This window comes from Procambarus clarkii, chromosome 21, assembly GCF_040958095.1.
Source record: "Procambarus clarkii isolate CNS0578487 chromosome 21, FALCON_Pclarkii_2.0, whole genome shotgun sequence".
NCBI classification, from domain to species: domain Eukaryota; kingdom Metazoa; phylum Arthropoda; class Malacostraca; order Decapoda; family Cambaridae; genus Procambarus; species Procambarus clarkii.
In genome coordinates this window covers 21,599,225-21,613,255 of record NC_091170.1, presented here as the reverse complement: position 1 = coordinate 21,613,255, position 14,031 = coordinate 21,599,225, and the positions used below count along the sequence as shown (strand labels likewise).

General features: G+C 48.9%; 2 protein-coding genes across 4 annotated transcripts in view; one reads left to right on the top strand and one right to left on the bottom strand.

The window, feature by feature from the left end:
* Nucleotides 1–14,031, top strand: part of LOC123760820 (uncharacterized) — a 948,105-nt gene that overhangs the window by 126,934 nt on the left and 807,140 nt on the right. The window lies entirely within an intron of this gene.
* The window catches only part of LOC138367135 (paternally-expressed gene 3 protein-like), a 39,199-nt gene that overhangs the window by 11,611 nt on the left and 13,557 nt on the right, over nucleotides 1–14,031 (bottom strand). The window lies entirely within an intron of this gene.

Below are 14,031 nucleotides of genomic sequence, written 5' to 3'. Positions count from 1 at the left end.
ATTTCAAACTCTATTCTCTTTGTTTCTTCAGATTGTACTGATGAATAAGGACCAGATGAGGGCCTTACCACTTATATATGGCCAATAAAGTTACCGCAATATATGTTTGTTATCCCTAACCCATCCCTATATTTTGTGTCTTTGGGGGGTTATTTTTTCTTGACTTCATTTCAACACACATTGACCGACAACTTTCACATATTCGAGTTCGAATGCTAAGCAATCTTAATTAAAACTTAAAAATATTTCATAAATTCGAAGTACTATATACATTGTCGAGAACTTTTTCATTTTTCTGTATGAACAGAATTTTAAACTTTGAGACACCATAAAAAATTCAGTTTCTGGCAGATTCTCACGATTTTAACATACAGTATTATGTGAAAAGTTCTTAATTCTAAGGTTTCCTCTGGTTCGTTTAGTCATAAAACCATAACATTTCGAGTTATAATTTTTTTGCGTCTAAATTTTGCACATATTTGGATGGCTACATTAAAAAAATGTTTTACAGTAAACTATACTCTAAAACAAAATTTTCTCTAGAGGATCATGAACGTTATATGCAACTCTAAGGCATATAATAATGAATAAAATACCAATAGATGACATTTTAATATTTTTATACCGAATTTGAAATTGTGATTTGTTTTATAACTTTTTCTGTTCTTGGTATGATGTCGATCCATTAGGAAAAGTTGGAGCATTTACCATGAAGATTATGCACCAAAAAAGTTTAGTGTGTTTGAGAAATTTTAGTGCACAGTCACTGGGCCCCTTAAGATAAGGGTGTCCCGTTGTCCTCTGACGTAATGATGAAGTACTATGAGCAGTAACAGCAGATCAAACTAACAGAAGGGCCAAACTGTCAGTATTCTCACACCCTCTGATTACAGAGGTCACAACGCCTGACCCCACGTGTGGAGGGTGTTGGGAGGCCTCAACCTGCTGCTGCTGACGATGATGCGGTTGAGTACACACAACGACAGAGCTCTCACTCGTCGTCCTCCTCTTCGGCCAGCTCTCCTTCCTCATAATGTGCGTTAATTTTTTTAACTCTCAAGAGACTTTGGTGATGGTTTTCAATGCATCAGGAAAAATTATGCCCTATCCACATCATACGTCTTAAGTGTTTATGGTTACTACTGCTCCCGAAGATGTCGGTGCATGGGTGAAGGGGTGAGGCCTCATCTGTTTGGTGATAGTACTGTACATACACCTTAATACTTAATCTATGAGATCGAGGTGCAACACATATCACTCCTCAGTATGCTTATTTTATGTTACGGTCATCAACAACAACATAAACATGTAACCCACTACCCGAAACTCGCCTAGTGGTGGTGGTGGAGGGGGTACGAGCAAGCCCATCACCCCCCAAACACTTCTGTTCATCTCCAACCATCCTAACACTTCAGTTAGGACGGTTGTAATGGGGAGGCTTCTGGCTTTGATCTCCTATTTACAAAACTACCTTCAACAGTGGGAAAGGCCTACCCGTAATCTCATAGGGAACAGTCTAACCGGGATAGGAGTGAGGGCATTAGCCCAAACAGCTCACTACCCTCCTATTCTCTGGTAATGAGGTAGCAATGGGGGAGGGGGGGGGGGGCTTCTGCGTTTTCTCCTACTGCCGGGGAACACCGTGACAGCCGACTCCCTAGATAATGTGCGGGTTTTTTTTTAACTCTCCAAGGCTGCGTGAGGGTTTGTGGACAGCCTCTGTGGTTCTCAATGCATCAGAATAAATTGTTATGACGCCCTTAGCCGAGCCTTAAATGTTTTCGATGCTCCATAGCACCAGTGCCATCCATCTCCCCCCCCCTCCCCCTCCCTCCCTCCCTCTCTCTCTCTCTCTCTCTCTCTCTCTCTCTCTCTCTCTCTCTCTCTCTCTCTCTCTCTCTCTCTCTCTCTCTCTCTCTCTCTCTCTCTCTCTCTCTCTCCCTCTCCCTCTCCCTCTCCCTCTCCCTCTCTCTCTCTCTCTCTCTCTCTCTCTCTCTCTCCCTCCCTCTCCCTCTCCCTCTCCCTCTCCCTCTCCCTCTCCCTCTCCCTCTCCCTCTCTCTCTCTCTCTCCCTCTCCCTCTCCCTCTCCCTCTCCCTCTCCCTCTCCCTCTCCCTCTCCCTCTCTCCCTCTCCCTCTCCCTCTCCCTCTCCCTCTCCCTCTCCCTCTCCCTCTCCCTCTCCCTCCCTCTCTCTCTCTCTCTCTCTCTCTCTCTCTCTCTCTCTCTCTCTCTCTCTCTCTCTCTCTCTCTCTCTCTCTCTCTCTCTCTCTCTCTCTCTCTCTCTCTCTCTGTGTGTGTGTGTGTGTGTGTGTGTGTGTGTGTGTGTGTGTGTGTGTGTGGAAGGAGTTGGTGAGGGGACCCAGCTATCCTGCATATGTGAGTATCCCTTCCACACGTCCATACATTATTCTAGCTATCTATCTATCTATCTTACACTCCTCACACACTCATCTACATCGTCTCTTAAGGCAAATGAGAGACATACCACATGGCTGCGCACAACACCATGCACGTGACACACCCCATACCCTATGATACCCTTCTCGACAAACCAAACCTAACCTAATAGATACTGCACCCTATCTCGTAGGCCAGGTAATCCCACCCTGCGAGCGAGAAGACTAGCTGCACCCTTTGTGCCAGTCCTTCTGTGGAAGACGGTCACCTGCCACCCTCTGAGGTGAACCACCAGCATGCGTGCTACACCACCTGTACACTTACTTACGGATGCTCTTTGTTCATGTACATCTTTACCCTAACCTAACCTATCACCTCTTACCCACACTAGACAGAACGTCTGCGCAGGACACCACTAACCGCGCTGGCTCGCCCCGCCCCACCTGGGCACACCTTCCCAGGTGCTCGTGGACGCTCTACGTCGTAGATTTCCCCGACTACCTGGCACCAGGACAGACAGGACCAGGGGTCAGGGTGTCACCTGGCACTAGGACAGACAGGACCCGGGGTCAGGGTGTCACCTGGCACCAGGACAGACAGGACCAGGGGTCAGGGTGTCACCTGGCACCAGGACAGACAGGACCAGGGGTCAGGGTGTCACCTGGCACCAGGACAGACAGGACCAGGGGTCAGGGTGTCACCTGGCACCAGGACAGACAGGACCAGGGGTCAGGGTGTCACCTGGCACCAGGACAGACAGGACCAGGGGTCAGGGTGTCACCTGGCACCAGGACAGACAGGACCAGGGGTCAGGGTGTCACCTGGCAGCTAGGACAGACAGGACCAGGGGTCAGGGTGTCACCTGGCACCAGGACAGACAGGACCAGGGGTCAGGGTGTCACCTGGCACCAGGACAGACAGGACCAGGGGTCAGGGTGTCACCTGGCACCAGGACAGACAGGACCAGGGGTCAGGGTGTCACCTGGCACCAGGACAGACAGGACCAGGGGTCAGGGTGTCACCTGGCACCAGGACAGACAGGACCAGGGGTCAGGGTGTCACCTGGCACCAGGACAGACAGGACCAGGGGTCAGGGTGTCACCTGGCAGCTAGGACAGACAGGACCAGGGGTCAGGGTGTCACCTGGCAGCTAGGACAGACAGGACCAGGGGTCAGGGTGTCACCTGGCACCAGGACAGACAGGACCAGGGGTCAGGGTGTCACCTGGCAGCTAGGACAGACAGGACCAGGGGTCAGGGTGTCACCTGGCACCAGGACAGACAGGACCAAGGGTCAGGGTGTCACCTGGCAGCTAGGACAGACAGGACCAGGGGCCAGGGTGTCACCTGGCACTAGGACAGACAGGACCAGGGGTCAGGGTGTCACCTGGCACCAGGACAGACAGGACCAGGGGTCAGGGTGTCACCTGGCACCAGGACAGACAGGACCAGGGGTCAGGGTGTCACCTGGCAGCTAGGACAGACAGGACCAGGGGTCAGGGTGTCACCTGGCACCAGGACAGACAGGACCAGGGGTCAGGGTGTCACCTGGCACCAGGACAGACAGGACCAGGGGTCAGGGTGTCACCTGGCAGCTAGGACAGACAGGACCAGGGGTCAGGGTGTCACCTGGGAGCTAGGACAGACAGGACCAAGGGTGAGGGTGTCACCTGGCACCAGGACAGACAGGACCAGGGGTGAGGGTGTCACCTGGCAGCTAGGACAGACAGGACCAGGGGTCAGGGTGTCACCTGGCAGCTAGGACAGACAGGACCAGGGGTCAGGGTGTCACCTGGCAGCTAGGACAGACAGGACCAGGGGTCAGGGTGTCACCTGGGAGCTAGGACAGACAGGACCAGGGGTCAGGGTGTCACCTGGCAGCTAGGGAGGGTGCAGGAGGAAGCAGCCGTCATGACACTAACTACAGCCAGCGCGGTAATGAGGATATAGCCGCCTCCAACACCACACTCACAAGTAATTTTGTAACGCCATAGTGCCTGAGTCTGATGTTGTGTACCCTGGCACTGTCTGTTAGGCACTGTCTCTGTTAGGCACTGTCTGTTAGGCACTGTCTGTTAGGCACTGTCTCTGTTAGGCACTGTCTGTTAGGCACTGTCTCTGTTAGGCACTGTCTGTTAGGCACTGTCTCTGTTAGGCACTGTCTCTGTTAGGCACTGTCTGTTAGGCACTGTCTCTGTTAGGCACTGTCTTTGTTAGGCACTGTCTCTGTTAGGCACTGTCTCTGTTAGGCACTGTCTCTGTTAGGCACTGTCTCTGTTAGGCACTGTCTCTGTTAGGCACTGTCTCTGTTAGGCACTGTCTGTTAGGCACTGTCTCTGTTAGGCACTGTCTGTTAGGCACTGTCTCTGTTAGGCACTGTGTTAGGCACTGTCTCTGTTAGGCACTGTCTGTTAGGCACTGTCTCTGTTAGGCACTGTCTCTGTTAGGCACTGTCTCTGTTAGGCACTGTCTCTGTTAGGCACTGTCTCTGTTAGGCACTGTCTCTGTTAGGCACTGTCTCTGTTAGGCACTGTCTCTGTTAGGCACAGTCTCTGTTAGGCACTGTCTCTGTTAGGCACTGTCTCTGTTAGGCACTGTCTCTGTTAGGCACTGTCTCTGTTAGGCACTGTCTCTGTTAGGCACTGTCTCTGTTAGGCACTGTCTCCAGTCCAGGCACTGTCTCTGTTAGGCACTGACTCCAGTCCAGGCACTGTCTCTGTTAGGCACTGTCTCTGTTAGGCACTGACTCCAGTCCAGGCACTGTCTCTGTTAGGCACTGACTACAGGCCAGGCACTGTCTCTGTTAGGCACTGACTCCAGGCCAGGCACTGTCTCTGTTAGGCACTGACTCCAGTCCAGGCACTGTCTCTGTTAGGCACTGACTCCAGGCCAGGCACTGTCTCTGTTGGGTACTGACTCCAGGCCAGGCACTGTCTCTGTTAGGCACTGACTCCAGGCCAGGCACTGTCTCTGTTAGGCACTGACTACAGGCCAGGCACTGTCTCTGTTAGGCACTGACTCCAGGCCAGGCACTGTCTCTGTTGGGTACTGACTCCAGGCCAGGCACTGTCTCTGTTAGGCACTGACTCCAGGCCAGGCACTGTCTCTGTTGGGTACTGACTCCAGGCCAGGCACTGTCTCTGTTGGGTACTGACTCCAGGCCAGGCACTGTCTCTGTTGGGTACTGACTCCAGGCCAGGCACTGTCTCTGTTGGGTACTGACTACAGGCCAGGCACTGTCTCTGTTAGGCACTGACTCCAGGCCAGGCACTGTCTCTGTTGGGTACTGACTCCAGGCCAGGCACTGTCTCTGTTGGGTACTGACTCCAGGCCAGGCACTGTCTCTGTTGGGTACTGACTACAGGCCAGGCACTGTCTCTGTTGGGTACTGACTCCAGGCCAGGCACTGTCTCTGTTGGGTACTGACTACAGGCCAGGCACTGTCTCTGTTAGGCACTGACTCCAGGCCAGGCACTGTCTCTGTTGGGTACTGACTCCAGGCCAGGCACTGTCTCTGTTGGGTACTGACTCCAGGCCAGGCACTGTCTCTGTTGGGTACTGACTCCAGGCCAGGCACTGTCTCTGTTGGGTACTGACTACAGGCCAGGCACTGTCTCTGTTAGGCACTGACTCCAGGCCAGGCACTGTCTCTGTTGGGTACTGACTCCAGGCCAGGCACTGTCTCTGTTGGGTACTGACTCCAGGCCAGGCACTGTCTCTGTTAGGCACTGACTCCAGGCCAGGCACTGTCTCTGTTGGGTACTGACTCCAGGCCAGGCACTGTCTCTGTTAGGCACTGACTCCAGGCCAGGCACTGTCTCTGTTAGGCACTGACTCCAGGCCAGGCACTGTCTCTGTTGGGTACTGACTCCAGGCCAGGCACTGTCTCTGTTGGGTACTGACTCCAGGCCAGGCACTGTCTCTGTTGGGTACTGACTCCAGGCCAGGCACTGTCTCTGTTGGGTACTGACTACAGGCCAGGCACTGTCTCTGTTAGGCACTGACTCCAGGCCAGGCACTGTCTCTGTTGGGTACTGACTCCAGGCCAGGCACTGTCTCTGTTGGGTACTGACTCCAGGCCAGGCACTGTCTCTGTTGGGTACTGACTACAGGCCAGGCACTGTCTCTGTTAGGCATTGACTCCAGGCCAGGCACTGTCTCTGTTGGGTACTGACTCCAGGCCAGGCACTGTCTCTGTTGGGTACTGACTCCAGGCCAGGCACTGTCTCTGTTAGGCACTGACTCCAGGCCAGGCACTGTCTCTGTTGGGTACTGACTACAGCCCAGGCACTGTCTCTGTTGGGTACTGACTCCAGGCCAGGCACTGTCTCTGTTGGGTACTGACTCCAGGCCAGGCACTGTCTCTGTTAGGCACTGACTCCAGGCCAGGCACTGTCTCTGTTGGGTACTGACTCCAGGCCAGGCACTGTCTCTGTTGTGTACTGACTCCAGGCCAGGCACTGTCTCTGTTAGGCACTGACTCCAGGCCAGGCACTGTCTCTGTTGGGTACTGACTCCAGGCCAGGCACTGTCTCTGTTGGGTACTGACTCCAGGCCAGGCACTGTCTCTGTTGGGTACTGACTCCAGGCCAGGCACTGTCTCTGTTAGGCACTGACTCCAGGCCAGGCACTGTCTCTGTTAGGCACTGACTCCAGGCCAGGCACTGTCTCTGTTAGGCACTGACTCCAGGCCAGGCACTGTCTCTGTTAGGCACTGACTCCAGGCCAGGCACTGTCTCTGTTAGGCACTGACTCCAGGCCAGGCACTGTCTCTGTTGGGTACTGACTCCAGGCCAGGCACTGTCTCTGTTGGGTACTGACTCCAGGCCAGGCACTGTCTCTGTTAGGCACTGACTCCAGGCCAGGCACTGTCTCTGTTAGGCACTGACTCCAGGCCAGGCACTGTCTCTGTTAGGTACTGACTCCAGGCCAGGCACTGTCTCTGTTAGGCACTGACTCCAGGCCAGGCACTGTCTCTGTTAGGCACTGACTCCAGGCCAGGCACTGTCTCTGTTAGGCACTGACTCCAGGCCAGGCACTGACTCAACTCCAACACTGTTGGTATCTTGCAGTGACTCACCTAAAACAGTGTTGATACCTGCTTGATTGGGTTATGGGAGTTCTTCTGATCCCCAAGCCCTGCCCGAGGCCAGACTCGAATTGTAAGAACTTGGTCCACCAGGCTGTTGCTTGCAGCGGCCCGCAGGCCCACATACCCACCACAGCCCGGTTGGACCGGCACTTCTTGAAGAAAACAATCGTAAGTTTTCATCTTCTCTTCATCTAAACAGTTTTCATCTTCATCTAAACATCTTCTCTTGAAGATGTCCACAGTTGTTCCGGCAATATTTCTTATGCTTGCTGGGAGGACGTTGAACAACCGCGGACCTCTGATGTTTATACAGTGTTCTCTGATTGTGCCTATGGCACCTCCGTGCTTCACTGGTTCAATTCTGCATTTTCTTCCATATCGTTCACTCCAGTATGTTGTTATTTTACTGTGTAGATTTTTGACCTGGTCCTCCAGTATTTTCCATGTGTATATTATTTGGTATCTCTCTCGTCTACTTTTTTAGCGAGTACATTTGGAGAGCTTTGAGACGATCCCAATAATTTAGGTGCTTTATCGCGTCTATGCGTGTCGTATATGTTCTCTGTATTCCCTCTATTTCAGCAATCTCTCCTGCTCTGAAGGAGGAAGTGAGTACTGAGCAGTACTCAAGACGGGACAGCACAAGTGATTTGAAGAGCACATCCATTGTGATGGGATCCCTGGATTTGAAAGTTCTCGTAATCCATCCTATCATTTTTCTGGCTGACGCAATATTTGCTTGGTTATGCTCCCTAAATGTTAGGTCGTCAGATATAATTATGCTCCCAAATCTTTTACATGCTGTTTTCCTACTATGGCCAGATTTGTTTGTGTTTTCTACCCTGAATTAAGTTTAAGATCCTCATTTTTACCTTACCTTATGGTGAGGAGGACAAAGGAGTGGGGGATGGTGGGGAAGACGAGGGGGACGGGGGAGGGCGGAATGGTAGGGAGGATGAAGGGGATGGGGGAGTGGGAGAGGGTGGGGAGGATGAGTGGACGATGAAGTGGGGAAGGGTTAGGAGGACAAGGGGACGCTGGTGTAGGGGATAATGGGGAGTAGAAAGGGATGGGAAGAATGGTTGGGAGGACGAGGGGAGGTTATCATGAGTTTATCTTGTGATAATTTCAGGGCTTAGCGTCCCCGCAGTCCGGTCCTCGACCAGGCCTCCTCCTTGTTACACAACACCAAGGGAAACAACCCATAGCAGCTGTCTAACTCCCAGGTACCTATTTACTGCTAGGTAACAGGGGCATCAGGGTGAATCAGTCGTCCAACAGACTGGTCGACGCGGCTGCTCGCAGCCTGACGTATGAGACTGCCTGGTTGATCAGGTATCCTTTGGAGGTGCTTGTCAAGCACTCTCTTAAACACTGTGAGGGGTTGGCCAGTTGTGCCCCTCATGTGTAGTGGAAGCAGGTTGAACAGTCTCTGGTCTCCGTTGTTGATAGTTCTCTCTTGAACAATGTGAGGGATCAGCCAGTTATGCCTCATATGGGTAGTGGAAGCGTGTTGAACAGTCTTGGGCCTCTAATGTTGATAGTGTTCTCTCTATCACCAGAGACTGTTCAACCAGGTTGACTGGTCAACCAGGCTGTTGGACGCAGCTGCTCGCAGCCTGACGTATGAATCACAGCCTGGTTGATCAGGTATCCTTTGGAGCTGTTTATCCAGTTCTCTCTTGAACACTGTGAAGGGTCGGCCAGTTATGCCCCTTATGTGTAGTGGAAGCATGTTGAACAGTCTCGGGCCTCTGATGTTGATAGAGTTCTCTCTCAGAGTACCTGTTGCACCTCTGCTTTCAACGGGGGTATTCTGCACATCCTGCCATGCCTCCTGGTCTCATGTGATGTTATTTCTGTGTGCAGGTTTGGGACCAGCCCCTCTACTATTTTCCACGTGTAAATTATTATGTATCTCTCCCGCCAGCGCTCAAGGGAATACAGATTTAAGCACTTTTGTCGGTCCCAGTAGTTTAGATGTTTTACTGAGTGGATTCTATCAGTAAAGGATCTTTGCACGCTCTCCTACCTTGAGGTTACCTTGGAGGTGCTTCCGGGGCTCAGCGTCCCCGCGGCCCGGTCGTCCACCAGGCCTCCTGGCTGCTGGACTGATCAACCAGGCTGTTGGACGCGACTGCTCGCAGCCTGACGTATGAGTCACAGCCCGGTTGATCAGGTATCCTTTGGAGGTGCTTATCCAGCTCTCTCTTGAACACTGTGAGGGGTCTCCAGGACAGCATTTTCTCCAGCTTTGAAAGGGGCTGTCATTGTGCAGCAGTACTCCACTCTAGAGAGCACAAGCGTTTTGAAAAGTATCATCGGTATAGCATCTCTAGTGTGAAAAGTTCTTGTTATCCAACCTATCATTTTTCTTGCAGTTGGGACGGCTACTTTATTGTGTTCTTAAAAGGTAAGGTCTTCCGACATGAGTACACCCAGGTCCTTTACATTGCCTTTTCGTTCTATGTTATGATTTGCCCGAGTTTTGTACGTGGTTTCCATTTTTATATTTTCATTGTTTCCATAGCGCATGAGCTGGAACGTATCTTCGTTAAACACCATATTATTTTCTGTAGCCTACAGATCTACATCTGATTGGAGGTTTGCAGTGTCCTCTATGTTGCCTACTCTCATGAAAATCCCAGTGTCATCTGCAAAGGATGATACAATGCTATAGGTTGTGTTCTTGTCTATGTCCGATATGAGAATGAGAAAACGTACTGTAGCAAGCACAGTACCCTGGGGGACTGAGCTCTTCACGGTTGATGTGTTGGATTTTATTTTGTTGACTATTACACGTTGGGTTCTGTTAGTTCGGAAATTGTAGATCCATCTGCCTATTTTTCTGGTAATTCCTTTTGAACGCATTTTATGTGCAATAACACAAAACAAATACAAAATACAAATATTTATTCAGGTAAAGTACATACATACAAGGTGAAATACAAAAGTTGATGGATTTATAGATAGAGCTAATACATACAATGCCTAAAGCCACTATTACGCTAAGCGTTTCAGGCAGGAAAAACACTAACACTAAAACTTAATACTAATTGAGATTAAAGTATAAATTGTGTTGAGAAAAAATAAGAAAAAATGAAAAAGGGGGGGAACATGGCAGAAAAAAGCAAAAATACAATTTGGTCAACAAACAGCATTGTTTAAAATCGTAGACATAGGTTGACATTTTGGGGGTGAGGTAGGTTACATTGACTTAATTAGGTGATACTTAGTTTGTATCTTAAACTGGTTGGGAGAGGTACAGTCTTTAACATAATTGGGAAGGTCATTCCACATTCTGGGTCCCTTGATTTGTAAAGCATTTCTAGTTTGACTAAGTCGTACTCTTGGAATATGAAATAGGTATTTGTTTCCGGTGTGGTGCTCATGGGTTCTGTTACAACCTTCTAGGAAGCTTTTAAGGTCAGGATTGACATTACAGTTCAGCGTTTTATATATATAAAATACACATGAGAGGATGTGCGTGACTTAATATCTAACATATTCAGAGATTTAAGTAGGGGTACCGAGTGATGTCTGGGGCCAGAGTTAGATATTGTCCTAATAGCAGCTTTGTGTTGAGTAATTAGAGGACGTATATGATTTTGGGTAATAGAACCCCACGCACAAATGCCATAGTTGAGATAAGGATAGATGAGAGAGTAATAGTGTCACAAGGGCAAGGCGAGGTACATAATATCTGATCTTAGAAAGAATGGCAACAGTTTTGAAACTTTTTTTTATATATTTAGAATGTGTCCCTGGAAATTCAGCTTGTGGTCAATGAGAACGCCAAGGAATTTGCCATCTACTTTGTTACAAATTTGGGTATTGTTTATCCTGAGATTTATTTGATTTGAGGATTTATTGCCAAATGTGACACCATGGTCACATTTGTCAAAGGCTTTTGAGAAATCTGTGTAAATTGCATCTGCATTTTGTTTGTCTTCCATGGCATCTAATGCCAGTAGTCCAGCAACTGTGATAGGCAAGAGCGCCCTGTTCTGAAACCATGTTGTCCGGGGTTATGGAGATGGTGTGATTCCATGTATTTTGTGATCTTACTTCTTAGCACTCTCTCAAAGATTTTTATGATGTGTGATGTTAGTGCTATCGGTCTGTAATTTTTTGCCTCTGCCTTATTTCCTCCTTTATGGAGTGGTGCTATTTCTGCTGTTTTTAGTATGTCTGAGTTAACGCCAGTATCTAGGCTTTGTCTCCACAGAATGTGAAGGGACTGCAATAGTGGTTTTTTACAGTTCTTGATGAATATGGAGTTCCAAGAATCAGGGCCTGGTGCAGAGTGCATAGGCATACTGTTTATGGCTTCTTCAAAATCCAATGGGGATAAGGTGACATTAAATTCATGATTTGATGTTGGTATCATATCCCTGAAAAATTAATTTCGGTTATCAATCTTTAGTGTGTTTAGTGGCTTTCTGAAAACAGAGTCGTACTGCTTCCTCAGTATTTTGCTCATTTCTGTGTTGTCATCGGTGAAAGTTCCATCTCCCTTTCGCAGGGGCCCGATACTAGATGTGTTTTTTTTTTATCTTGATTTTGCATACATTGTGGTGCTTCCGGGGCTTAGCGTCCCCGCGGCCCGGTCGTCGACCAGGCCTCCTGGTTGCTGGACTGATCAACCAGGCTGTTGGACGCAGCTTAGGAGAAAAAATATTTCGGATTTCTCTCTATTTCACTGACGACTTTTTATTCACTCTGCCTCTCCTGGGCGCAATCAGAGAACACTGTATGAACATCAGAGGTTCGCAGTTGTTCAACATCCTCCCAGCGAGCATAAGAAATATTGCGGGACGTCTTTAAGAGAAAACTAGATAGTTTATCTCAAGGAGTGCTGGACCAACCGGGCTGTGGTGGGTATGTGGGCCGCTCCAAGCAACAGCCTGGTGGACCAAACTCTTACAAGTCAAGCCTGGCATCGGGCCGGGCTTGGGTAGTAATAGAACTCCCAGAACCCCATCAAGCAGGTTTTGTATGATTCTTGTAGTTTAGTTCAATTGTTACTTTTTCTCTAAATAACCGTCTTCGCCGTTCTTGAAACAGGGTGCGACTCTCAAGTTCCGTGATTCGTTTTCTTCACCTATAGAGGGAATGACGTTCCCGATCCAATCTGCATTTCTTCCTCTTTTTTTTTCTTAAGGGTATGCGATTTGAGCATATTTCTAGTGCTACTGAGCTTATTTTTACCAGGCAGTGTTTCAGGTTTGCATTTTCTAGCAGTTCTTTCCAGCTTATTTTTGTGAAGTCTTGGTTTATTTGCTCCCAGTTTATCTGTCTATTATTGAAGTTGAATTTGCTGAAATCTCCTCCACTGGGAATTTGGACTGGTTTAGAAGGTCTATTCCCCATGGTTGTCAGAACGTCAATTATATTGTTATCTGCATAACAGCAATTTGTAATCATTATGTTCCTGATCAATTCATCATTATTGGTGAAAATGAGGTCCAGCGTGTTCTCCTTCCTAGTTGGTTCTACTATTGCTGGTTTAAGGCAAACCTGTCGCACATCCGTAGCAGGTCATTTGCTGGTGTCTGTTCATTTAGGCTACTTCCTGGTATTCTTTCTGATATAACTGTATTAGCCAGGTGCTTCCATTTCAGGTGCCGTAGGTTAAAGTCCCCAAGCAGGATGATGTTCGGGGTTGGATTTGTGAGGTTTTCCAAGCAGTGTTCTATTTTCATTAGTTGGTCTTCAAACTGCTGATGACTTGCCTCCGGTGACTTATATACCAGGACAATAACTACATTTAGGATCTTTATTTTGATTATCAGCACTTCCACCATATCATTTGAGATGTTTAGCAGCTCAGTACAGATGAGTGTGTCTTTGATGTAGAGGCTGACCCCACCCTGAAGCCGGTGTTTCCTATCACATCTGAAAAGATTGTACTCTGAGATCCATATTTCACCATCATGGTAGTCCTTTGTGCGAGTTTCCGTTAGGGCTGCAAACACTGCATTTGCCTCATGAAGGAGACCATCTATGAAATGAACTTTGTTGGATCTGCGTGTTTTTATACCCTGGATGTTGACAAATATAAATGATGTTATCGTGTTAGTGGAAGTGCTGGATGCTATACTTGGTGTTAATATCTGAGGCTCTGGTACGGAGGTCACTGTGTTTGCGTCCTCTCTAGCATTTGACCGAGTTGGTGGTAGAGTCTAGTCAATTTTAGCCATTCTTCTCCTCCTCCTCCTCTTGCTAAGAAATCATCCCGGTGGCTTAAGTTGTGGCTGTTTTTTTAGTGGCGATCTGTCGGTTTTATTCGCCTGGTACCTCTTGTATGAAAAGCTGGACATTCGGCATTGAAGCACTCTTTCATGTCTAAAGAGTTCTTGCAAATTTCTGGGTGAAATAATTCACAGCTTTAGGTACATTTACCTGTATTGAGGAGGTTTCTGCACTTTCTAGGGTGATCGTACTTACATGTTCCATTTGTTCTTCCCGATATCCCATGTTTACAGGTACCCCGTTTGTAATACCAACAGATTTTGGGTCTTTGTTTTGTTTGTTTCCCTTT